Consider the following 25,028-nt stretch of genomic DNA (forward strand, 5'->3'; position numbering starts at 1 on the left):
TCCACATCTTCTGATTTTAACAAGCAGGATTTCAACATAGCCCTTGAAACATATCAAGGTGGTCTTTTTGTTTGAACTAATTTAGTCTCTGGTTCTTTTCCATCTGTTTCTAATATTCATTACTAAAAGCAACTTGCCTTGCTTTCTATTAAGATTTGTTATAATGGGTTACTGTAACATTTCATGAACTTTGATATACTTTTTACAATTGAACTTACAATTAGAGTAAACTTACTTAGGCCTAATTATAATATCATTATAGTGGAGCTCTGCCTGTTCAGTTTTCAATGCAGGATTAAGACCTAACCTGTAGAATAGTCTCCAAAAGAATATGATGGGGGAAAAACATCCCCCATGGTACGCCCACATCTTGAATACTGCGTGCAGATCTGGTGGCCCCATCTCAAAAAAGATATATTGGACCTGGAAAAGGTATAGAAAAGGGCAACAAAAATTATAAGGGAGGAGAGATTAATAAACCTGGGATTTTTCAGCTTGGAAAAGGGAGGACTAAGGGGGTGGGGGGGAATATGACAGAGGTCTATAAAATCATGACTCCTGTGGAGAAAGTAAATAAGTAACTGTTATTTACTCCTTCTCATAACACAAGAACTAGGGTTCAGCAAATGAAATTAATAGGCAGCAGGTTTAAAAAACAAACAAAAAGGAAGTATTTCTTCACACAACACACAGTCAACCTGTGGAACTCTTTGCCAGAGGATATTGTGAAGCCAAGACTATAACAGGGTCCAAAGAAGAACTAGATAAATTCATGGAGGATAGGTCCATTGATGGCTATTAGCTAGGATGGGCAGGGATGTTGTCCCTAGCCTCTGTTTGCCAGAAGCTGGGAAGGGATCTCTTGATTACCTGTTCTGTTCATTCCCTCTGGGGCACCTGGCATTGGCCATGGTTGGAAGACAGGATACTGCGCTAGATGGACCTTTGGTCTGACCCAGTATGGCCATTCTTATGTTCTTAGTAATTTAATATTAGACCAGACAAAGAACTAGAAAATTTACTGTAAAGGATAATCCTGCACTGAGAGAAAGGGTAAAGTCTTCAGGGGTTTTCCTTCTTTAATGTCTATGGGCTAGACTACAATGCCCTTAATCTTACTGATTAGTACCCTCCTTGGCATGTGCAGGTTTCATTGGGACTACTCACAAAGTAAAACACTGCTTGACAAGCAAATATGGCAAAATCTGGGATTTTAGGATTTCAAACCAAATTGCTAAAGATGGATTTGATTTGCATTATTTTGCAAAATATTTGAAATTCTTAATTTACTTTAACAAAAAGTCAAAAAGAGAAAAGCACTCCCAGCTGTGTTATGCTTATTAGAAGCGCACAGGATCTTTACAAGGAAAAGGCAGCATGCCGCATTTATTGAGAATACAACAGTTAGCATATGTTTTTCAATCATATACACACACAGACACACACAGTCCTGCCAGTTGATGTTTATAGTTACCAGTCCAGAGTCTGGATCAATCTAATGGCCAGCCAGATTGGTCGCAGAGGGGAGCAGGGTTCTGTCTGTCACAATCCGATGCTCCTGGAGTGTGGCAAGATGAACCCAAAGTCCCATGGCCAAGCACCCTGTTCTTATATAGTCTTTTTTCTCTGTTGAAGTCTATGGATTTTGCTGTGTCAGTTTGTGATCGGTTACTTCTTAATTGGTGTATCTTTTGATTAAACATTCCAATACACCTCCGAGAAGGTCATCCTGTCCTGGTTCCGATTTAATCAATTGTCCTGTCTTTAGGGGTGCCAGTCTTCACCTCAGGGTTGTCAATCTGTCCTTCCTCAATCATGGATGCGCGTTGCTGGCGTCAACAAATCTCAATAAGTGTCTTTGCTCCTCCTTTCTTGACCATCTGGTTAACAATGGCCTTCACACCTTATCTTTTTCTGATGGATACATTCCTCATTCACACAAACAGTCTTTTTACAGAGACCTTTGAGAATATAAACAGTGTCAGTTTATTTTGAGTCTCCTTAACATAGACACAATACAAGATCTTGTCTCTTACTTACTAAACCTTAAAAAGAAATGTGTATTTAACTGGAGTGCCTAATTTGTAATACATATAGGAAACCATAATAGACATAACTTATCCTAAAACAAAAGGGTGACCATAATCAGTTATAAGGATTGTTCTGGTCTGTCCCTGCCTTAACATCAGTACAGACACTGGCAGTCTGTCAGATGCATTTCTACCAATGTCCCAGAGGGTCATTCCTTTCTGCTATTCAAATGTGGTGGCTGGTAAAATGAAATCAAGACATTCATTAGTACCTCTATTCTTATAGTACAATTATAAAATCCTGCTCTTACAACTGTGCCAACATTTGCAAACCAACAAAAGAAAATTAAAAGAAAACTCAATGAAACAGAATAGTGTAAATTATAGCTATAATAAAAACTTGTATCTGTCTCAAAGCCAATGACAAATACTTCCCAAATTCAGATTGATATGTATTTAGACTGAGACATAAAAGGCTACCAAATCTGCTAGTATAAGTCCCAGTGACCTCATAAATTTTCACCATGGATTAAGGCATATGATAATGAACCAAGAAGGCATTTTTACCCTTCTCACAGAACAAATAGATGAAAGGGTTATTTTTGCCAGCCTTTCAGAAGTGCTACACATCTAAACAGCATGTAAAACTATGAGCTTGTCTATAGTTTTTGTACTGCTCGAGCTGTTAAATTTATGGAAATTATTGTTTGTATTACCGTAGCAGATAGGAGCCCCAGTCATAGACCAGGGCCCATTGTGATACGTGTTGTACAAAACACAGCACAACAAGAGTCCCCTGCTCCAAATATTTTAGAATCTATGTAAAAATAAAAGATGTTCTCATGTAAGCTCCTGTGTAGCAGAATAACTGACCACTCACATGGGTTGTACCACTTTAATGATATCAGTTTCTAAATATAGAGATCGTTGACATGGTACAAAAATTTTGTTTACACCAGCCTCAAGAGAGTAAGTATAGTATCCTAACCATTGGATTAGAGTGGAACTTTAGACCTACATTCACTTCAATGCTCCATCACAGACTTCCAGTGAGATCTTGGATAAGTAACCTGGGGTATGTGTCCACTGAAAATAAAATAAAATAAAATAAAATAAAATAAAGGCAGCAAGATTCAGAACCCGGGTCAATAGACTTGGGCTTGCGGGGCTCACAACAGCAGTTTAGATACTCCTGTTTGGGCTCCAAAACCTGAGCTCTGAGACACCCCTACCCTGCCTTGCTGTGTTTCAGAGCCCAAGCAGGAACCTACTTCAGTGCTATTTTTAACCCCATAGTGGAAGCGCTGCGTACCCAAGTCAGTTGACTCAGCCTCTGAGACTCATGGTCAGAGGTTTTTGCATACCATAGACATACCCTTACTTCCTCCAGTAAAATGGGAGTAGTAGTACTTCACTACCACATAGGGGCATTGGGCAGGGCAATTCCACTAAAGATTGAGGTGCTTAGACACTATGGTCATGGGGCCGAATAAGTACCTAGGATAGATAGTACAGTATGTCTGAGAATGTGGATAAAAATGTTAACCTTTGAAAGTAAATAACTTGATGGTAAAACAGACTGAAAAAGTGTCCGCTACTGATTTTCACTTGAGCTACTAAACCATTGTTTGTTTGGCTGAAAGGAGCTATTAGTGAGGGAAATTACATCAAGTAAATAAGAGCAAAAATAGGAGGGAACATCCACATATTTTCTCAGAAGTGGGTCCAACCAAAACTCCTGGATCTGAACACATGAACTTTCAGGAAGTTTGGACTCAATGCAGATCTGAAGTTTATGAGTCAGATCTCTCTCTACCTTGTATGGAAATCTCTTGACTGTCTACCTACAGACACGCAGTATCTGAGCAGCTCTTGCAAAGTTGTAATGGTAACCAACCTTCCCCCTTAGTACTGGGACTAGAGGGGGACAAGGTCAATCCCTTCCAAAAATAAATAAACCCCTCTTCATTAGTAGTTTGAAACAGTTAAATCTAATATTTACTGCAATACATATTACAATTAGTCATACATACATCCCCTTCAACCCCAGTAACAGTCAGCCAATTGTCATAGTCTTTCCTGCCTGAGGCGTCTATGTAGGAGCACATGTAAAAACAGCTGTATATTTTCTTCATCCTGTATATTCAGGATATCACCATAATTATATTGGCTTGGAAATTTTCCATTCATCACTCCACTCACTTTCTATGAATCACACTTTTCAAGACAGCATCAGAGCCCTTCATGTGGCACTTTGCTATTTTTAGGGCAAATGCTGCAAGTGTATTTAGTGTGATTACTTTCAAAATTTCACAGAGAAACCAACCCAGAACACTAAAAACCACAGGCTGATTCTCCATTCACATACCCATGTCATTCCACTGACTTCAGTGCAGTTACTTCCAGTTCACACTCCTGTAAGTGAAGAGAATCAGGCCCATTGTTAGAAGATAAAAGGAATGCTTATGTCAGAGCATAAAAATAACCCACAAGTTGAAAGGAGCACTGCTGTGAGAACAAGCCATTTTAAATTACAAATGGGTCCTGAGAGACAAAGTTCAGAAAAGGATCCTAGTTTTCTCAAGTTCCAGGGGTTTCCATTTAAGATACAGGAGATGTTCAGCCATTTGTAATGAGTTCCTGTCACTAGCTCAACTCTGCAACAAGAAAGCAACAGAAAATAAGAATCAGATCTGGTTCCAGACCTGAACTCTTCCAAAATTTGATGGGATGTGGATGCAGTTTTCAGGCTTGTATTTATACAAAAAGATGCAAGCTCATAATTCCCAATCCTGGTCCCACTGGAATCAACTGGAGTTTTGCCATTGATTTCAATGGGATCAGGATTTGGGCCTGAATTTCTTCTATTGCTTTTATAACTCGGCACATAGCTCTCTCATATTAAAGGGAACTAAGCATGCAATGTGTTGATCAAGTCTTTTAAAAATCTTTTAAAAGATCCTTATCTTAACAGCCTTGGTCTATTCTCTGCTGCATCACTAACCCACACAGTGCTTCGAATGACTGGATGATGACAATTCATTTCATGGCAACTTCCAAGGTTTTGATATTTGTTTTTGTTCCACACTGGTTTTCACAAAAATTGAATTGTGTCAATGTTCCTAACAAAATCTGCGGTTTTTGATTCAGGAAGAGGGATTGAAATGGCTAGGAAGGCTATGGGGCATGTGTATGCACTCTGGTGAGTTGGGCCTTCGGCTAGGGTGTGGGAGATCAAGGTTCACGTCTGCTCAGTTTAGAACAGAGTTTTCCATTCTAGATCATTCTGAAGGAGGTACAGCAGAGATCTGTACCTCTCTCAAGCTCGATCCAAAAGCCTTTGCAATGAAATTTTTGTCAAAACTGAAATATTTCCACAAAAAGTTTTGGTTTTGATGAAACAGCATATTTAGAATGACATTTATTATTTTTCTAAAAATTTTCTATCCAGCTCTACCCAATGTTACCTAAGTACCCATAATTAAAGGTGATTGAAAAATTTTCAGCAGAACAATATTCCATTAGAAAATGAAATTTTATCTAAATGAAAATGTTTCCAGGAAACATTTCAAAACAAAAACAATTTGTTCCCATTCAAAAGCACTTAAACATTTATGTAATATCAAGATGTTTTATTCTGATAATGGCGAAACATTTCATGTCAACTTTATTAAAATTAATATCGTAATAAATACAAGTAGAATGATATAGTATTGTATTTATACAGTTCTTAATTTCAAGACATCCTACTATGATAGTTTAATATTAAATCTATCATTATGCAATATCAAAACAAAATGGTTTTATATTATTGAAATGAAATGTTCCCAAATCAAGTTTTTCTGGTATTTCTGTTCTGCAGAACGTTTCTAAGTTTCAATTTTATTCCCCAATTCAGAATGATTTTTTTAAATAACATCAGAACTTCCTGTGGAGCAGAAATACCATTTTGTGATCAGCTTTACCGATAATAGAGACAGGGCTCAGCTGTGCATTTCACATCCTCCTCCAGATTCAAGCTTTCCCAAAGTTGCATGGGTGCCTGGATCCATCTCCTGTAAAAACAGAGATATATACAGGGTAAAATTCTATGGGGGACAAGAAAAAATGGGATATTAACTGCGGGAACTAAATGCGAGCAAATCTCAGATTAAATCCAACATTGATTAGTCTCACTGAAGAAAACAGGTGCACACGTTCTTTGGATGCCACCGCCTGATTTTCTCTCATTTCTAGAACCCTGTTGTAACATGAAGCTAAACAAATGAGACTCAAGATTGACTTATGTTTTTCTTCCATTCACTCTGCCTCTTAAATTAACCCAGGTCTTAAAATAGGATTTATCAAGGTTGACTTCTTGGGCCAAGTAATTTATTCTTTTTGGTTGCTTTAAATTCTTCCTAGCAGGGACTTTGACTCCACATTGTCAGATTAGCCTGCAGTTTAATCTGGTTCCAATTTGTAAATAGCAAGCCAGTTTAGTGCACTTTCCCCTTTAACAAGAGGGGTAAGAAGAAGAGAGGCATGAGAAGCAGTGCAAGGACAGCAGCGACTAGCATCAAACAGGATTTGAGGGGATTGTTCCAGTCACAAATATCACAATCCTACTTTGCACGTCTATAGAGTGTTTGGCCTGAGAAAATCTGTAGTGAGAACTTTGAAACAAACAAACCAACCAACCAACCAACCCACACCTGGGCTATACAACGACCACAAGGGTTCATGAAAAGGGTTTGTGAACTGAGCCCTGCAGTTTGTTTTGCAGCCACTGGAAACAAGAAACCAGCTGTAGGTTTACTTGGAGAGCAGAGTTGAAAGCTTTGGGGGTGGGGCGTCTTAGTTAACACTCCAAGGGTATGTCTACACTACGAAATTAGGTCGAATTTATAGAAGTCGGTTTTTTAGAAATCGGTTTTATATATTCGAGTGTGTGTGTCCCCACAGAAAATGCTCTAAGTGCATTAAGTGCATTAACTCGGCGGAGCGCTTCCACAGTACCGAGGCAAGCATCGACTTCCGGAGCATTGCACTGTGGGTAGCTATCCCACAGTTCCCGCAGTCTCCACTGCCCATTGGAATTCTGGGTTGAGATCCCAATGCCTGATGGGACTAAAACATTGTCGCGGGTGGTTCTGGGTACATATCGTCAGGCCCCCGTTCCCTCCCTCCCCCCGTGAAAGCAAGGGCAGACAATCATTTCGCGCCTTTTTTCCTGAGTTACCTGTGCAGACGCCATACCACGGCAAGCATGGAGCCCGCTCAGGTAACCGCCACCCTATGTCTCCTGGGTGCTGGCAGATGCGGTACGGCATTGCTACACAGTAGCAGCAACCCCTTGCCTTGTGGCAGCAGACGGTACAGTACTACTGGTAGCCGTCATCGTCATGTCTGAGGTGCTCCTGGTCGCCTCTGTGAGGTCGATCAGGAGCGCCTGGGCAGACATGGGCACAGGGACTAAATTTGGAGTGACTTGAGCAGGTCATTCTCTTTAGTCCTGCAGTCAGTCCTATTGAACCGTCTTATGGTGAGCGGGCAGGCGATACGGACTGCTAGCAGTCATACTGTACCATCTTCTGCCGAGCAGCCATGAGATGTGGATGGCATGCAGTCCTTCTGCACCGTCTGCTGCCAGCCAAAGATGTAAAAGATAGATGGAGTGGATCAAAACAAGAAATAGACCAGATTTGTTTTGTACTCATTTGCTTCCCCGCTCCCCTGTCTAGGGGACTCATTCTTCTAGATCACACTGCAGTCACTTACAGAGAAGGTGCAGCGAGGTAAATCTAGCCATGTATCAATCAGAGGCCAGACTAACCTTCTTATTCCAATAAGGACAATAACTTAGGTGCACCATTTCTTATTGGAACCCTCCGTGAAGTCCTGCCTGAAATTCTCCTTGATGTAAAGCCACCCCCTTTGTTGATTTTAGCTCCCTGAAGCCAACCCTGTAAGCGCCCCTCCCAGCGTCAGAGCAATGGCAAACAATCGGGCATCTGAGAGTGCTGTCCAGAGCACTCACAATGGAGTACTCTGATGGGGCTAAAACATTGTCGCGGGTGGTTCTGGGTACGTGTCGTCAGGCCCCCGTTCCCTCCCTCCCTCCGTGAAAGCAAGGGCAGACAATCGTTTCGCGCCTTTTTTCATGAGTTACCTGTGCAGACGCCATACCACGGCAAGCATGGAGCCAGCTCAGGTAACCGTCACCCTATGTCTCCTGGGTGCTGGCAGACGCGGTACGGCTCTGCTGCACAGTAGCAGCAACCCATTGCCTTCTGGCAGCAGACGGTGCAATACGATTGGTAATCGTCCTCGTCGTTTCCGAGGTGCTCCTGGCCACGTCGGCTGGGAGCGCCTGGGCAGACATGGGCGCAGGGACTAAATTTGGAGTGACTTGACCAGGTCATTCTCTTTAGTCCTGCAGTCCTATTGAACCGTCTTATGGTGAGCGGGCAGGCGATATGGACTGCTAGCAGTCGTACTGTACCATCTTCTGCCAGGCAGGCAAGAGATGAGGATTGCTAGCAGTCGTATTGTACCATCTTATGCCAGGCAGGCAAGAGATGAAGATGGCTAGCAGTCGTACTGTACCATCTTCTGCCAAGCAGCCATGAGATGTGGATGGCATGCAGTCCTTCTGCACCGTCTGCTGCCAGCCAAAGATGTAAAAGATAGATGGAGTGGGTCAGAACAAGAAATAGACCAGATTTGTTTTGTACTCATTTGCCTCCTCCCCTGTCTAGATCACACTGCAGTCACTCACAGAGAAGGTGCAGCGAGGTAAATCTAGCCATGTATCAATCAGAGGCCAGGCTAACTTCCTTGTTCCAATAACAACGATAACTTAGGTGCACCATTTCTTATTGGAAACCTCCGTGCAGTCCTGCCTGAAATACTCCTTGATGTACAGGCACACCCTTTGTTGATTTTAGCTCCCTGAAGCCAACCCTGTAAGCCGTGTCGTCAGTCGCCCCTCCCTCCGTCAGAACAACGGCAGACAATCGTTCCGCGCCTTTTTTCTGTGCGGACGCCATACCAAGGCAAGCATGGAGGCCGCTGAGCTCATTTTGGCAATTAGGAGCACATTAACCACCACACGCATTATCCAGCAGTATATGCAGCACCAGAACATGGCAACGCGATACCGGGCGAGGAGGCGACGTCAGCGCGGTCCCGTGAGTGATCAGGACATGGACACAGATTTCTCTGAAAGCATGGGCCCTGACAATGCATGCATCATGGTGCTAATGGGGCAGGTTCATGCTGTGGAACGCCGATTCTGGGCTCGGGAAACAAGCACAGACTGGTGGGACCGCATAGTGTTGCAGGTCTGGGACGATTCCCAGTGGCTGCGAAACTTTCGGATGCGTAAGGGCACTTTCATGGAACTTTGTGACTTGCTTTCCCCTTCCCTGAGGTGCATGAATACCAAGATGAGAGCAGCCCTCACAGTTGAGAAGCGAGTGGCGATAGCCCTGTGGAAGCTTGCAATGCCAGACAGCTACCGGTCAGTTGGGAATCAATTTGGAGTGGGCAAATCTACTGTGGGGGCTGCTGTGATGCAAGTAGCTCACGCAATCAAAGATCTGCTGATATCAAGGGTAGTGACCCTGGGAAATGTGCAGGTCATAGTGAATGGCTTTGCTGCAATGGGATTCCCTAACTGTGGTGGGGCTATAGACGGAACCCATATCCCTATCTTGGCACCGGAGGACCAAGCCGCCGAGTACATAAACCGCAAGGGGTACTTTTCGATAGTGCTGCAAGCTCTGGTGGATCACAAGGGATGTTTCACCAACATCAACGTGGGATGGCCGGGAAAGGTACATGACGCTCGCATCTTCAGGAACTCTGGTCTGTTTCAAAAGCTGTAGGAAGGGACTTTATTCCCAGACCAGAAAATAACTGTTGGGGATGTTGAAATGCCTATATGTATCCTTGGGGACCCAGCCTACCCCTTAATGCCATGGCTCATGAAGCCGTACACAGGCAGCCTGGACAGTAGTCAGGAGCTGTTCAACTACAGGCTGAGCAAGTGCAGAATGGTGGTAGAATGTGCATTTGGACGTTTAAAGGCGCGCTGGCGCAGTTTACTGACTCGCTTAGACCTCAGCGAAACCAATATTCCCACTGTTATTACTGCTTGCTGTGTGCTCCACAATATCTGTGAGAGTGAGATGTTTATGGCGGGGTGGGAGGCTGAGGCAAATCGCCTAGCTGCTGGTTACGCGCAGCCAGACACCAGGGCGGTTAGAAGAGCACAGGAGGGCGCGGTACGCATCAGAGAAGCTTTGAAAACCAGTTTCATGACTGGCCAGGCTACGGTGTGAAAGTTCTGTTTGTTTCTCCTTGATGAAACCCCCCGCCCCTTGATTCACTCTACTTCCCTGTAAGCTAACCACCCTCCCCTCCTCCCTTTAATCATTGCTTGCAGAGGCAATAAAGTCATTGCTGCTTCACAGTCATGCATTCATTATTCATTCATCACACAAATAGGAAGATGACTACCAAGGTATCCCAGGAGGGGTGGTGGAGGAGGGAAGGAAAATGCCACACAGCACTTTAAGCACAGCACTTTAAAAGTTTACAACTTTAAAATTTATTGAATGACAGCCTTCTTTTTTTTGGGCAATCCTCTGTGGTGGAGTGGCTGGTTGGCCGGAGGCCCCCCCACCGCGTTCTTGGGCGTCTGGGTGTGGAGGCTATGGAACTTGGGGTGGAGGGCGGTTGGTTACAGAGGGGCAGCAGTGGCAGTCTGTGCTCCAGCTGCCTTTGCTGCAGCTCAACCATACACTGGAGCATACTGGTTTGGTCCTGCAGCAGCCTCAGCATTGAATCCTGCCTCCTCTCATCACGCTGCCGCCACATTTGAGCTTCAGCCCTGTCTTCAGCCCGCCACTTACTCTCTTCAGCCCGCCACTTACTCTCTTCAGCCCTCCACCTCTCCTCCCGGTCATTTTGTGCTTTCCTGCACTCTGACATTATTTGCCTCCATGCATTCGTCTGTGCTCTGTCAGTGTGGGAGGACAGCATGAGCTCGGAGAACATTTTATCGCGAGTGCGTTTTTTTTTCTTGCTGAGCTTCACTAGCCTCTGGGAAGGAGAAGATCCTGTGATCATTGAAACACATGCAGCTGGTGGAGAAAAAAAAAGGGACAGCGGTATTTAAAAAGACACATTTTATAAAACAGTTGCTACACTCTTTCAGGGTAAACCTTGCTGTTAACATTACATACATAGCACATGTGCTTTCGTTACAAGGTCGCATTTTGCCTCCTTCCACCGCGTGACTACCCCCTCAACCTTCCCCCCTCCCTGTGGCTAACAGCGGGGAACATTTCTGTTTAGCCACAGGCAAACAGCCCAGCAGGAATGGGCTCCTCTGAGTGTCCCCTGAAGAAAAGCACTCTATTTCAACCAGGTGACCATGAATTATATCTCACTCTCCTGAGGATAACACAGAGAGATAAAGAACGGATGTTGTTTGAATGCCAGCAAACATACACTGCAATGCTTTGTTCTACAGTGATTCCCGAGTACGTGTTACTGGCCTGGAGTGGTAAAGTGTCCTACCATGAAGGACGAAATAAGGCTGCCCTCCCCAGAAACCTTTTGCAAAGGCTTTAGGACTACATCTAGGAGAACCGCAAATGCCAGGGCAAAGTAATCCTTTCACATGCTTGCTTTTAAACCATGTATAGCATTTTAAAAGGTACACTCACCAGAGGTCCCTTCTCCGCCTGCTGGGTCCAGGAGGCAGCCTTGGGTGGGTTCGGGGGGTACTGGCTCCAGGTCTAGGGTGAGAAACAGTTCCTGGCTGTCGGGAAAACCGGTTTCTCCGCTTGCTTGCTGTGAGCTATCTACAACCTCCTCCTCATCATCATCTTCTTCGTCCCCAAAACCTACTTCCGTATTGCCTCCATCTCCATTGAAGGAGTCAAACAACACGGCTGGGGTAGTGGTGGCTGAACCCCCTAAAATGGCATGCAGCTCATCATAGAAGCGGCATGTTTGGGGCTCTGACCCAGAGCGGCTGTTCGCCTCTCTGGTTTTCTGGTAGGCTTGCCTCAGCTCCTTCAGTTTCACGCGGCACTGCTTCGGGTCCCTGTTATGGCCTCTGTCCTTCATGCCCTGGGAGATTTTGACAAAGGTTTTGGCATTTCGAAAACTGGAACGGAGTTCTGATAGCACGGATTCCTCTCCCCAAACAGAGATCAGATCCCGTACCTCCCGTTCGGTCCATGCTGGAGCTCTTTTGCGATTCTGGGACTCCATCATGGTCACCTGTGCTGATGAGCTCTGCATGGTCACCTGCAGCTTGCCACGCTGGCCAAACAGGAAATGAGATTCAACAGTTCGCGGTTCTTTTCCTGTCTACCTGGCCAGTGCATCTGAGTTGAGAGTGCTGTCCAGAGCGGTCAGAATGGAGCACTCTGGGATAGCTCCCGGAGGCCAATACCATCGAATTGTGTCCACAGTACCCCAAATTCGAGCCGGCAACGTCGATTTAAGCGCTAATCCACTTGTCAGGGGTGGAGTAAGGAAATCGATTTTAAGAGCCCTTTAAATCGAAATAAAGGGCTTCATTGTGTGGACGGGTGCAGGTTTAAATCGATTTAACGCTGCTAAATTCGACCTAAAGTCCTAGTGTAGACCAGGGCCAAGACCAGTCCTCCACAGCCTCTTAACCATCCCTTAATCTGACAAGCCTCAGGGTCTTCACCTCCTCTCAGTTATCTTGTAATCAGTTTATCATTAACAAAATAACTTAACTGGCCCAACATGTTCACATGGACGCAGCAGAGAAAAGTAGGCCAAAGTGGAAGAGGCTCTTGACAGCCCTCTCCAGATATAAGGACACTTGAACAATGGAACAATTGCCATTGCCACCAACAGCATTCCTGTAAATAGCGACTAGTGTATTGATTTCTCTCAGAGGAATATACCGCCAGCTGGTGAACAAAGCAGAGGGGATTGTTACTTGAAATATGATGGATTGAACAATAATAACTTGTTCTGTTTCTAGAGCCAGCAGAGAAGGGGGTCGCAGACAGAGGGAGCTGATGGACACATAACTGTCTGCTGCAGCTTTCTTTATTGTTCTGCCGGCAAAACTGAAATGAACACCAAAGTGAGGCTTCACACTGGGGAGAGGAGAGAGTCCTCAAAAATGTATAGGGATGGGACATCACAAGTCTCATCATTTATAAAATAGTTATAGATGTTTGCTCTTGATAATAGGTTGAGTTTGTGACATGTTAATGAAATTGCTGCAATAAATGAGGAGGAAGAAGGAAAAATAATGGTGACAGAAACGTGAGTTAATGAGGATTTTCTCATCATTTGAGAGGGAAGAAAGAGACTCCATCTTCTCCTAAAACTAAACAGTGTTGATGTCTACCTTGGGAAGAAGAACCCACAAGAGAGCAAATACCCAACAGTAAGCTTCACTGAGGAGGTATATCTAGTGATTAGAGCAGGGTTCTACATGTCAAGACTCCTGAAATATTTTTCCTAGCACTACCACTGATTTGCTATGTGATCCTGGGGAAGTCATTTTTCAAGATGAAGAGATCTTTAGGGCATACTTTGCCATTTTATTTGTACATAAGGCATCTAGTAAAGGTTGATGCTATGTAAATAATTTGTTTAAGCATAGCCTCTTGTGCCTCATTTTAATTTTCTGTTAAATGGGTGTAGCAAACCTCACAGAGCTTCTGAGAGACTTAATCGCTGTAAAGTTTTTGAGATCCTCAGAGAACAGTACTGTAGAAGAGCAAAGAAATCTTCAGTGTCTTTCAATAAAGAAAGAAGGAGTAACACTACAGACTGTGTAGGAAACATAGGAAGTATGAATCATAGAATATCACGGTTGGAAGGGACCTCAGAGGGTCATCTAGTCCAACCCCCTGCTCAAGGTAGGACCGATTCTCAAACTAAATCATCCCAACCAGGACTTTGTCATGCTTGACCTTAAAAACCTCAAAGGAAGGAGATTCCACCACCTCCCTAGGTGACGCATTCCAGTGCTTCACCACCCTCCTACCAAAAAAGTTTTTCCTAATATCCAACCTAAACCTCCCGCACTGCAACTTGAGACCATTACTCCTTGTTCTGTTATCTGCTATCACTGAGAACAGTCTAGAGTCATCCTCTTTGGAACCCCCTTTCAGGTAGTTGAAAGCAGCTATCAAATCCCTCCTCATTCTTCTCTTCTGCAGACTAAACGATCCCAGTTCCCTCAGCCTCTCCTCATAAGTCATGTGTTCCAGTCCCCTAATCATTTTTGTTGCCCTCTGCTGGACGCTTTCCAATTTTTCCACATCCTTCTTGTAGTGTGGGGCCCAAAACTGGACACAGTACTCCAAATGACACCTAACCAATGTCAAATAGAGGGGAATGATCACATCCTTTGAAAAATAATGGAGCAAATAATTAAGCAATCAATTTGCAAACATCTAGAAGATAATAAGGTGAAAAATAACAGACAGCATGGATTTGTCAAGAAAAAATTGTGTCAAACCACCCTGAGCACTTCATTTGACAGGGTAATAAGCTTTGTAGATTGAGCGGGAGTGGTAGACTTGGTATATCTTGACTTTAGTAAAACTTTATGAAAAGGTCATGTGAGACAGTATCAAAACAAACTAGGGAAATGCAACCTTGATGGAACTACTATAAGGGGTGTGCATAACTCTGTTCCCAGAGAGTAGTTATCACTGGTTCACAGTCATGCTGGAAGGGCATAATGAGTGGGGTCCCGTGGGGATTAGTTCTAGGTCCAGTTCTGTTCAATATCTTAATCAATGATTTAGATAATGGCATAGAGAGTATATGTATAAAGTTTGCAGATAATACTAAGCTGGGAGGGGTTGCAAGTGCTTTGGAGGATAGGATTATAATTCAAAATGATCTGGACAAACTGGAGAAATGGTCTAAAGTAAACAGGATGTAATTCAATAAGGACAAATACAAAGTACTCCACTTAGGAAGGAACAATAAGTTGCACATGTACAAAATGGGAAATGACTGCCTAGGAAGAAGTACTGCAGAAGGGGATCTGGGGGTCATAGTGGACCACAAGCTAAATATGAATCAGCAGTGTAACACTGTTGCAGAAAAAGCAAACATCATTCTGAGATGTATTAGCTGGAGTGTTGTAAGCAAGACACAAGAAGTAATTCTTCTGCTGTACTCCACACTTATTAGGCCTCAAGTGGAGTATTGTGTCCAGTTCTGGGAACCACATTTCAGAAAAGATGTGGACAAATTGGAGAAAGTGCAGAAAAGAGCAACAAAAATGAGTAAAGGTCTAGAAAACATGACCTATAAGGGAAGATTGAAAAAAATGGGTTTGTTTAGTCTGGAGAAGAGAAGATTGAGAGGGGACATAAGAGTTTTTAAGTCCATAAAAGGTTGTTGCAAGGAGGAGACAGAAGAATTGTTCTTAACCTCAGAGGATAGGACAAGAAGCAATGCGCTTAAATTGCAGCAAGGGAGGTTTAGGTTGGACCTTAGGAAAAACTTCCTGTCAGGGTGGTTAAGCACTGAAATAAATTGCCAAGGGAGGCTGTGGAATCTCCATCGCTGGAGATTTTTAAGAGCAGGTTAGACAAACGCCTGTTAGGGATGGTCTAGATAATACTTAGTCCTGCCATGAGTGCAGGGGACTGGACTAGATGACCTATCAAAGTCCCTGCCAGTCCTATGATTGCTCTTTAATTGGAACAACAAGGTGAGACCATGGAAACAAAGATCACATAATGGGGACATGGAAGGAATGAAAAGTGAGAAGAAAGCATAGAAGCATGCAGGACTAGATCTTTATATCATTTACTCTTATAAAAAAGGATTGGGCCCCCCACAGCACGTTTGCATTGATTATCATGCTCAGATACATTGATTCAGCTTTAAGGAGGATTTACCTTCTGAAATTGCTACTGGGCTGACAACAGAATTATTAACAGGTGATGGACAGTTGTTGGTGCTCACACTCCACCATGCTGGTTTCATCAACTCAGAACAAGGCCATAAAAATCATCAAGTTATATTCCTGTTGGGTGAATTCTACCCTGTTCCCCGATCCCCAGCGTTCACAGAGGGAACTGAATGAAGCAGAACCATTGTGACATGGTTGCATCAGAAGAACATTCTGGAGGAGATTGCGTGGTGGGAGCATGTGGGAAAATCCTCTACGTTCATTACAGCTCCATTTGCCTTCTTTTGCACCACTGGACTTGGGGGGCAGGTTGGATACAATGATTGAGTAAGTCGGAGGGGCACAGACAGTGGAAATAATATTTTGAGTGTTCTAGACAAAGAGGATCTCCTTCAAGAAGGACACGTTCTCTTCCCCTGAGGGCTAAGTGGACTTCACAATGCTCCCTATCCCAGCGAGCAATGGAGAACTCAAGGTTGACTCCACATATTGCCACAGAAGCTTTTTCTGAATATTTTCCCCAGTCAGTGGAGAAAACAGTAACAGTTTTAATTGAAATGAACTGTCACGAGCAATGACATACTCATTAACTTTCATTGTAAATACTTTCACTTATCACAGTGACAAAGAAATAAACGAGGAATCCAAACATGCCAACTAGGCAGCTTAAAAAAAAATCCATACATTTTGCTTTTCCCTGTTCTTTTTAGCTAGCATAAGGTAACAGAAAATGAGATCTTCCCTGGATTTCTGTAGAAGATGAAATGACAAGGAACAGCCAACTTCTGCTGACCTCCTCACCTCTATTAGTGCTGACTTCATAAGAAAGCTATAAGCAGTTCTGTTCTGTGAGAGAGAAAGGGAAGATGCTAACAGGGACTAGACTGTGTACTTTGGGTTTTATTCCTGGCAAATTTTAGTCTCATGAAATCTAGAACATTTTAAAAAAACAAAAAAACAAAAACCTTTCACTTGCTTTGAAGTTCAAAAGAATAAATGCTGGGCCAAAATCAGGACTGCCTTCCAAGGAATTACACTCAACTGACACCAGTATAACTTGCAGTAGAATCTGGCCCTAGGTATCTGAGTGGCATGAGCAAATATGATCTACCAATAGCATGCTCTAACAGGCAGCATAATCTCGTGGACATGGCACTGATCTCTGAATCAGAAGTCCTGGGTTCTGTTGCTGACTTCTTCATTGACCTACTGTGGGACCCTTAATAATAATACCACCAGTATGAAGAAAAAGACAGATACATCTCATTTCAATACATCTTAATACTGCTCTTTAACTTTCTAGTCTTACACAAAGAAGCCTTACACATACAGAACAACAGTTATTGTATTCTTTATTGAGCGCTGACAGAGCACTAGGTGCTATAAAAAACATAAAATTGGGACAGGTTTCAGAGTAACAGCCGTGTTCATCTGTATCCGCAAAAAGGAAAGGAGTACTTGTGGCACCTTAGAGACTAACCCATTTATTTGAGCATAAGCTTTCGTGAGCTACAGCTCACTTCATCGGATGCATACTGTGGAAAATACAGAAGATGTTTTTATACACACAGATCATGAAAAAATGGGTGTTTATCACTTCAAAAGGTTTTCTCTCCCCCACTCCACTCTCCTGCTGGTAATGGTCATGTGATTACAGACATGAAAGTTGCGATATTACAACAGAAAAACTTCAAAACCAGACTCCAGCGAGAGACTGCTGAATTGGAATTCATTTGCAAATTGGATACAATTAACTTAGGCTTGAATAGAGACTGGGAGTGGTTAAGTCATTATGCAAGGTAACCTATTTCCCCTTGTTTTTTCCTAGCCGCTCCTCCCCCCCGCCACTGTTCCTCAGACATTCTTGTTAAACCCTGGATTTGTGCTGGAAATGGCCCACCTTGATTATCATACACATTGTAAGGAGAGTGATCACTTTAGATAAGCTATTACCAGCAGGAGAGTGGGGTGGGGGGGGAGAGAAAACCTTTTGAAGTGATAGACACCCATTTTTTCATGGTCTGTGTGTATAAAACATCCTCACTGCATTTTCCGCTTTATGCATCCGATGAAGTGAGCTGTAGCTCACGAAAGCTTATGGTCAAATAAATTGGATAGTCTCTAAGGTGCCACTAGTACTCCTTTTCTTTTTATGAAATTGGGACAGATTCTGATCTCGTTTACACAAGTGCAATATAAGAATAACTGCACAGAATAAATGCAGAGTGGCTCCACACGGTCAGCGCTCAACAAATAACAGAGAAAGTTAGAAGGAAATAACTAAATGTTGTAATGAAAACTATAAAATATTACAGAAGTTATCCATAAGAGGGCACAAGCCTGTCATTCCCAGAGATCCCCAGGATCCTTATTAACTCAAATCAAAATTGATGTTTAAGGCTTAAGTGTCCCCAATACAAAAAATATTAACAGCATCAACAGGCACCATGAGAACCATTCTAAAGGTTTGTGTACACTACAGAGCCTTGGACTGGTATAGCTATGCCAGCAGAACCCCATAGTGTAGACATGGCATAAAGCAGCAGGAGGCATTCTTCTGCCAGCATAGCTATACCACTTTCCAAAATTTCATTAGCTATGCTGACAGAACTCTGTTGGTTTAGTGATATCTGCACTGAGGGGTTTTTTGGCTTAGCTATGTGAGCTACTGGGTGCTAATCCCACCCTCCTTCCCCTGCCCAACTCCTCAGCAACATAGCTATGTAGGGAAAACTTTGTAGTGTAAACTAGGCCTAAGGCTCTGGAAATTGACAAAGAAACTGAACCCTTGAACTGGTACTACAAAATGTGTAACTTGACAATCGAGAGGCTAACACAATTTTAAAAGTAGTATGAGGATTTTAAAAGAAACAAATGGTTTTTAAAAGATTTATATGAATGGTATGTTCTGGAATGGTCAAAAGAATATATTTTTTAATTCTGATTATATATATTATCTGCATAGCCCCTAAATGTCCCAATGAGATCTGAGCCCAGTTGTGATAGGCACATAGTGAGACAGTCCCAGGCCTAAGGAGCTTACTATCTACATAGGCAAGATAGAGAAAGAAAGGTGTTCTGTGCTAGGCCACAGGCCTATCAGGAGTCCTCCGAAAGAACGAGGCCTACACGCAGCAAAGCAGCGAGTTATTGGCTTTATTGAAGGTAAGTGACACACCCGCAACGGGGACTCCAAGCGTTGCTGTCATGGAGGCGGGGAACCCAGCGCACCAGAGCTCTGCCTGGAACGGAGTCCGACGAAGGGGTAAACAGCGAGCCATAATAAGCACTACACAGAAACAGCTCATGAATATATAATTAGGTACTTTCCTTAAGGGGCTTTCCGCTACCTGGCAAAGGGCCATGCAGGGCAGACAGAAGCGGCCTAAAGCTGGTTATAGCTGGTTTTCCATGTCCTACAGTGACCCGTTGGCTCCAAGAAAGCGGAAGTTCCCTAGCTAGGCCGTAACAAAGTCTTCCGCAGTCCCTTACAAAAGGGAAGGAAAAAAAAAACAGAGGAATAGAGATGAAGTGAATTTGTCCAGTTGCACAACAGATTAGTGGCAGAACTGGAAAGAGTACCCAGGTCTACTGAGTCCCAGTCCAGAATGCTACCCACTGCATCATGCAGCCAGTATTGTACAGTTCTTAATACCCAATATTTTCATGCACAGAGGTTATGTACCATACTGTACTTATTGTACAGTAATACCTTCACAGCCACATCCCCTTCTGTCTTTACTTCTGTATTGATTAGGAACAATTGGCTCTGCATCTGTGATTGGAGTATACACTCACACCATTACTGATCCTCTAATGCCCCTACAGGGAAAAGCTCCAGTAAGAGATGCTGCACTGGGGGAAGATTTTGAAGTCTGATTGCATTAATTTTCCACCTCTCTGCAGGGCTGGCTGCTAATTGCATTGAGAGCAGTTGCAGAGAAAGAACTCCCTTTCCACAGCATCTAAGGCACCAGAGATTCAGTGTCTGAGAACACCTTCCCCCAAAAGTACTAAACACTCGGGTCCATGTGAGTTGTCTGTACAAGCTGCTGCTAGACAGCACTCTCCCTTTCTTTGTATTTTCTTTTGCTCTCTGGTTTTGGCACTTCCTTGCCTATAAGAAGAGATCTTCAGCTGGTGTAAACTGGTGTAGCTCCACTGACTTCAATGAAACTGAATTAATGCCAGCTTAATATCTGGCCCATAAGCTCTGACCCAAAGCCCATGGAAGTGAGTAAGAGTAAATCCACTGATTTTCATGGGCTTTGGATAAGACCTGTATTTTTCAGCCAGTTTCTGTCTTGAACTTTTACAGCATCATGTATTATATCAGAATTAAGTGGATGAATCTTAAAGTGAGGATCTGATCCACTGGCAACTGTGTTTGCTCTAATGATGTGGTTGGACCTACGTGATATACAATGCCATACCTTAAGATCTTCAGAAGCACCTCTGCAATTAACTAACATTACCCTGGTATTTCCTAAGTATCCTTTCTAATGGGAATCCTCTCTATAGGGAATACCATGGTAATATTATTTCCTTACACAGGAGAAATTGGAAGGATTTTAATGGTGACCACAAAGACAAATTGTATGCTTTCATTGCCGCACTGCTGAGTTAAATGATCATTGTTTGAACAGTAGGGATTACCAAGGAACAACAGACTTGGTTAGTTTGCCACAGAATATCTTAATGGGTTAGTTTCTCAAATGTCTCCAGTATTACAATCTCTGCCATACTCCACAGAGAAAGTTTAGGATCTTCTAAACCAATGACAAATATAATATACATAGCATAATATGGACAGACAGAGGTTTCATTATAAAACCAATACACACACAAGCACACTTATAACCTGGGATAGAAAAATTGTTTAGACTGCCAAGTTTCTGCCATTTCTCTCAGGCTCTGGTAAAATGTTTTTTTGAAGAGTCTGAAATAATTGGATCTGGAGTTAGAAGACTGGAAAATTATCCAGTGTTGAAATTTGGACCCCGGCATCTAATTATTTGTTTAGTCAGCATGAATAGAGGATGTCTGCATTACTCGCAAGAGGCCTGAGTAATCTTAAATGTCGAGGACTCAATGTCTAAAATATTACACAACAGCACTTGCAACAGAGAATGAAATAGAAATGGTGAAGAATGTAAGAACTTCATTAATTTTCAGTATTAAGAAAACCAGATTGGATCTTTGTTGCATAACTAAGATCTAATGTTCTACATAGAACTAGTGGCTTTAACTACATCCTAAAATATGAGGGTCAGATCCTCAGCTGGTGTAAAACAACGTAACTATTAAAGTCAATGGAGCAATTTAAATTTGCAAGTTGCTGAGAAATCTGTGCATGGGACTTCATATTTCTCCTTTTCACTTGTTTTCCTTAAACTGAAATAAAATTTAAATTGAGTTTTGCCTTTCAACATAAAAACATGCCCTTAACAGTTGTTCAGTACTGTTACTTGTGTCAAGACTTTATTGATGTAATTTAGGTCTTTAAAAGCTCATGGGTCCTTGGGATCTTTTGGATAAGGACTGTTTTTCATTCAATCTGCATTGTTGTACGTACATGCAAAAGGAGCCAACAAGTCAGAGTTCCCCCATTAGTGCTGGGGCCTGTTTCACTTGCATATTTCCAACTCGTCCTTACATCCAAGGTTAACACAATAAATTATAAGCGGATTCCAGTATAAAAGTAATGCATCAGAACTTTTCCTTCCTTTTTTTGGTGCAAGACAGCTGACATAATTTCTATGGCCTAGTAGATCTAATATTGGATTTGAACTCAGGAGACCTGGATTCTATTCTCAGATATAGCAGTGTACGACTTTGAGCAACTTACTGTCTTTGTGCCTCTATTTTGCTTCCTTCGTCTGTCTTGTCTATTTAGTTTGCAATCTCTTTGGGAGGAAGGACTTTTTCTTATGTGTGTTTGTCTGTGCCTAACACAATAGGGTCCTTATCTCAGTTGGAGTGTAATGTTACTGTAATACTAATATTTTTATCATCATTTCAGGGAAACTCATTTGCATATTAGCTACCATGTTCCCCTAGTTAACAATAGGAGTAACCATCCTTAAAAGAAAGCTTATGGTAATTGACAAGTGATAGACCAGAGATGACATTCACCTGTCAGTTTCGTTCCCTGTAAGCACATACATCAGTGATACTCAGACTGAGGCTGGAGAGCTGAAAGTGGCTCTTTAATGTGTTTCCTGCAGCTCTTTGCTGCACATGATATTAAACCACAGTGTGATTTATTATTAACCAGTCTAAGTTATTAACCAATCACAATGCTTTTATTATGTTATTAACCAATTGTAGTTGCTAAAATAATACCAGGTCAGTCATTTTCTTGTGAAAATAATTATATTATACAAAAATAGTAAATGAAACAATGAATTCACACTACTGTGTCCCTTTGGGATAAAGCTGATTGCTAGTTTGGCTCTTGAACCACTTAGGTCTGAGTATCACGGACATAGATCATTTTGACCCCAATTCTGCGAAGAACTCTTCAAAGGTGCATCCTGTACTTCCATGGAGTCCCACTGACTTTTAGAATCTACCCACATGGAGCTCTTTGCAGGATTGGGTCTTCAGGAATAAATTAGGACACTATTATAGAACTAAAGACAATGAATTCATCAACGAGCGCTGAAAAGAACACTACCAAAAGCTTCGGAATCAAGAATCGACTGACTGAACACATCATTGATTCCATCCCTGAGCACCCAATTTGGGAAACTCACCAACATCTGAGGAGGTCCACAAAGCAATTAAGCAAATGAAGAACAATAAAGCATCAGGTCCTGATGGCATACCAGCTGAAGTGGGGGGCGAAACACTGATAAAGAAGCCTCATTTGCGGTTCCTCAATATCTGCCACAATGAAGAAATCCTTGCTGACTTACGCAACGCTAACATCATCACCATTTTCAAAAACAGTGACAGAGTTGACTATGGCAATTATCAAGGCATTTCCCTCCTTTCCATTGCTGGGAAGAGTCTTGCTAGAATCTTACTGAATCGTCTGCTCCCTCTTGCTGAGGAAGTACTTCTAGAGTCCCAGTGCAGCTTCAGACCATCATGAAGCACCACCAGCATGATTTTCCCAGCCAGGAAAAATCTCAACACCACCAGGAGCTGTATATGGCTTTCATCGATCTGACCAAAGCCTTTGGCTCTGTCAGCTGTGAGGCTCTGTGGAAAATCATGTCAAAGTTCAGCTGCCCAAGCAAATTTATCACCAAGGTAACTTCCTCCATCCTGTGCAGTGTCTCGATCTCTGAACTCTTTGCCATCTGAACTGCGTAAAACAAGGTTGTGTACTGGCGCCCATCCTCTTCTCCATTTTCTTAGAAGCTATGAAGACATAATCCAGCATTGCCCACCGCAGGGCATTGGCATCTAGTATCAGACTGATGGCAACCTCTTCCAACTTCTCTCGCCTCCATGCCAGAAATAAAGTAACATCAGCAACAATAACTGAACTGCAGTACACAGATGATTGTGCTGTAGTTGCACACTCAAAGGAGGATCTACAAACAGCTCTTAACTGCTTCTCTGAAGCTTACAGCTAACCCTGAACGTCAGCAAAACAAAAGTTCTCCATCAGGCAGTCCCTAGTCAATCATCAGACCCAGCAAAGAAGTTCTATATTGACAGAGAACTGGAAAATGTAGAACACTTTGCCTACCTTGGCGGCCATCTCAAACAGAGAGCAGACAGACTTCAAGATTTGGCACAGAATCCACTGTGCCATCCTTGCCTTTGGCAGACTGTCTTGATGAGTGTTCAATAACCACCACATCAGAACACACACTAGACTTTTAGTTTACAAAGCGGTGGTAATCCCAACTCTCCTCTATGGCTACGAGACTTGGGTATCCTACAGAAAACACCTAAAAAACTTGGAATGCCAGCACCAGCACTTTCTCCAGAAGATCCTCAACATAAAGTGGGCAGATCACTGCCTTAACATCAGTGTCTCCATGGAGGCCAACACCTTCAGTATTGAGTCCCTGATTATCCAGCACCAGCTGAGGTGGAGCGGGCACTGTGTGTGCATGCCTCATGCACGCCTACCAAAACAATTGCTGTACGCCCAACTCAAAGGAGAAAGGAAATAGGAAGGCCGAAATAAATGCTTCCAAGACACCCTCAAGACAAACATCAAGAGATGTGGCATCGATACCACACACTGGGAGACAGTAGCCCAGGGCAGGGCTAATTGGAAAAGACTTGTCAGAGAAGGAACGAACACTTTTGAGGAAAATCACCTTGCCCAGGTCACAGAGAAGCACCAGAAAAGAAAGGATTGATGATTGTCATGCAGCAATAACAGCCCAACACTGCCTTCCAACATCACCTACAATGTTTGCCACTGAATTTGCGGTTCAAGGATTGAACTCCTCAGTCACCGAAGGACCCATAAAAAATAGAAAGCTGTGGAAGAGATCATCCTTGACCCTGAGGGATCAGCGACGATGATAGAATTAATACATTTCAGTTGTCCATTCTTCTTTGAATTGAGCATCAAACCTTATACATTGCCCCAAAACTGTGCCTCTTATATGTAGTTACCTATCTGGAATGACTTTCAAAAGAAAAACTTCACGTGGATTAATACATGTGTCAAGGTAAAATTTCTAGAGGCACTAGAAATGTTAGATTTCTACAGAAAGAACTGACAGTCTTTCACTGAAGTAGCCTCTTATGAGAAGGTCATTTATAGATTACAAAAGAAAGTACAAGAATGCAATCTAAAGATGAATTCAAAATATTTACAATGATAGGACATGATCCTGCTCCCAGTGAAGTCAGCAGCAAAACTAGTCAGGTGCACAGACATTGTATTTTAAGTGTTTTCTTTCTTTCACGCCTTTGTCTCTTGAAAAAAGTAACTTTGAAAAGAATTCTATGCTATTTATAAAGACATTCTTCTCTTTTACACTATAAACATATTTTATACTATATGATTAGAAGACAATGGAGTTCCAGTATAAAGCAGTGTGGCATTATCTTCTGATACCATTTTGCCTTGTCCAATATTT

At 42.6% G+C, this 25,028-nt stretch overlaps 1 long non-coding RNA gene across 1 annotated transcript in view; it reads right to left on the minus strand.

The window, feature by feature from the left end:
- Window positions 1–1,744: 1,744 nt before the first annotated feature.
- The window catches only part of LOC311517488, an 83,096-nt gene continuing 59,812 nt past the window's right edge, over window positions 1,745–25,028 (minus strand). Inside the window, exons 3-6 of the long non-coding RNA XR_014710716.1 lie at window positions 5,996–6,085; window positions 4,399–4,445; window positions 3,049–3,116; window positions 1,745–1,961 (exon numbers count right to left, since the gene is read on the minus strand). This is a non-coding gene — a long non-coding RNA (uncharacterized lncRNA). The remainder of the gene's footprint in view (window positions 1,962–3,048; window positions 3,117–4,398; window positions 4,446–5,995; window positions 6,086–25,028) is intronic.

Source organism: Lepidochelys olivacea, assembly GCF_965140295.1.
Source record: "Lepidochelys olivacea isolate rLepOli2 genome assembly, chromosome: 3".
Lineage (NCBI taxonomy): Eukaryota > Metazoa > Chordata > Testudines > Cheloniidae > Lepidochelys > Lepidochelys olivacea.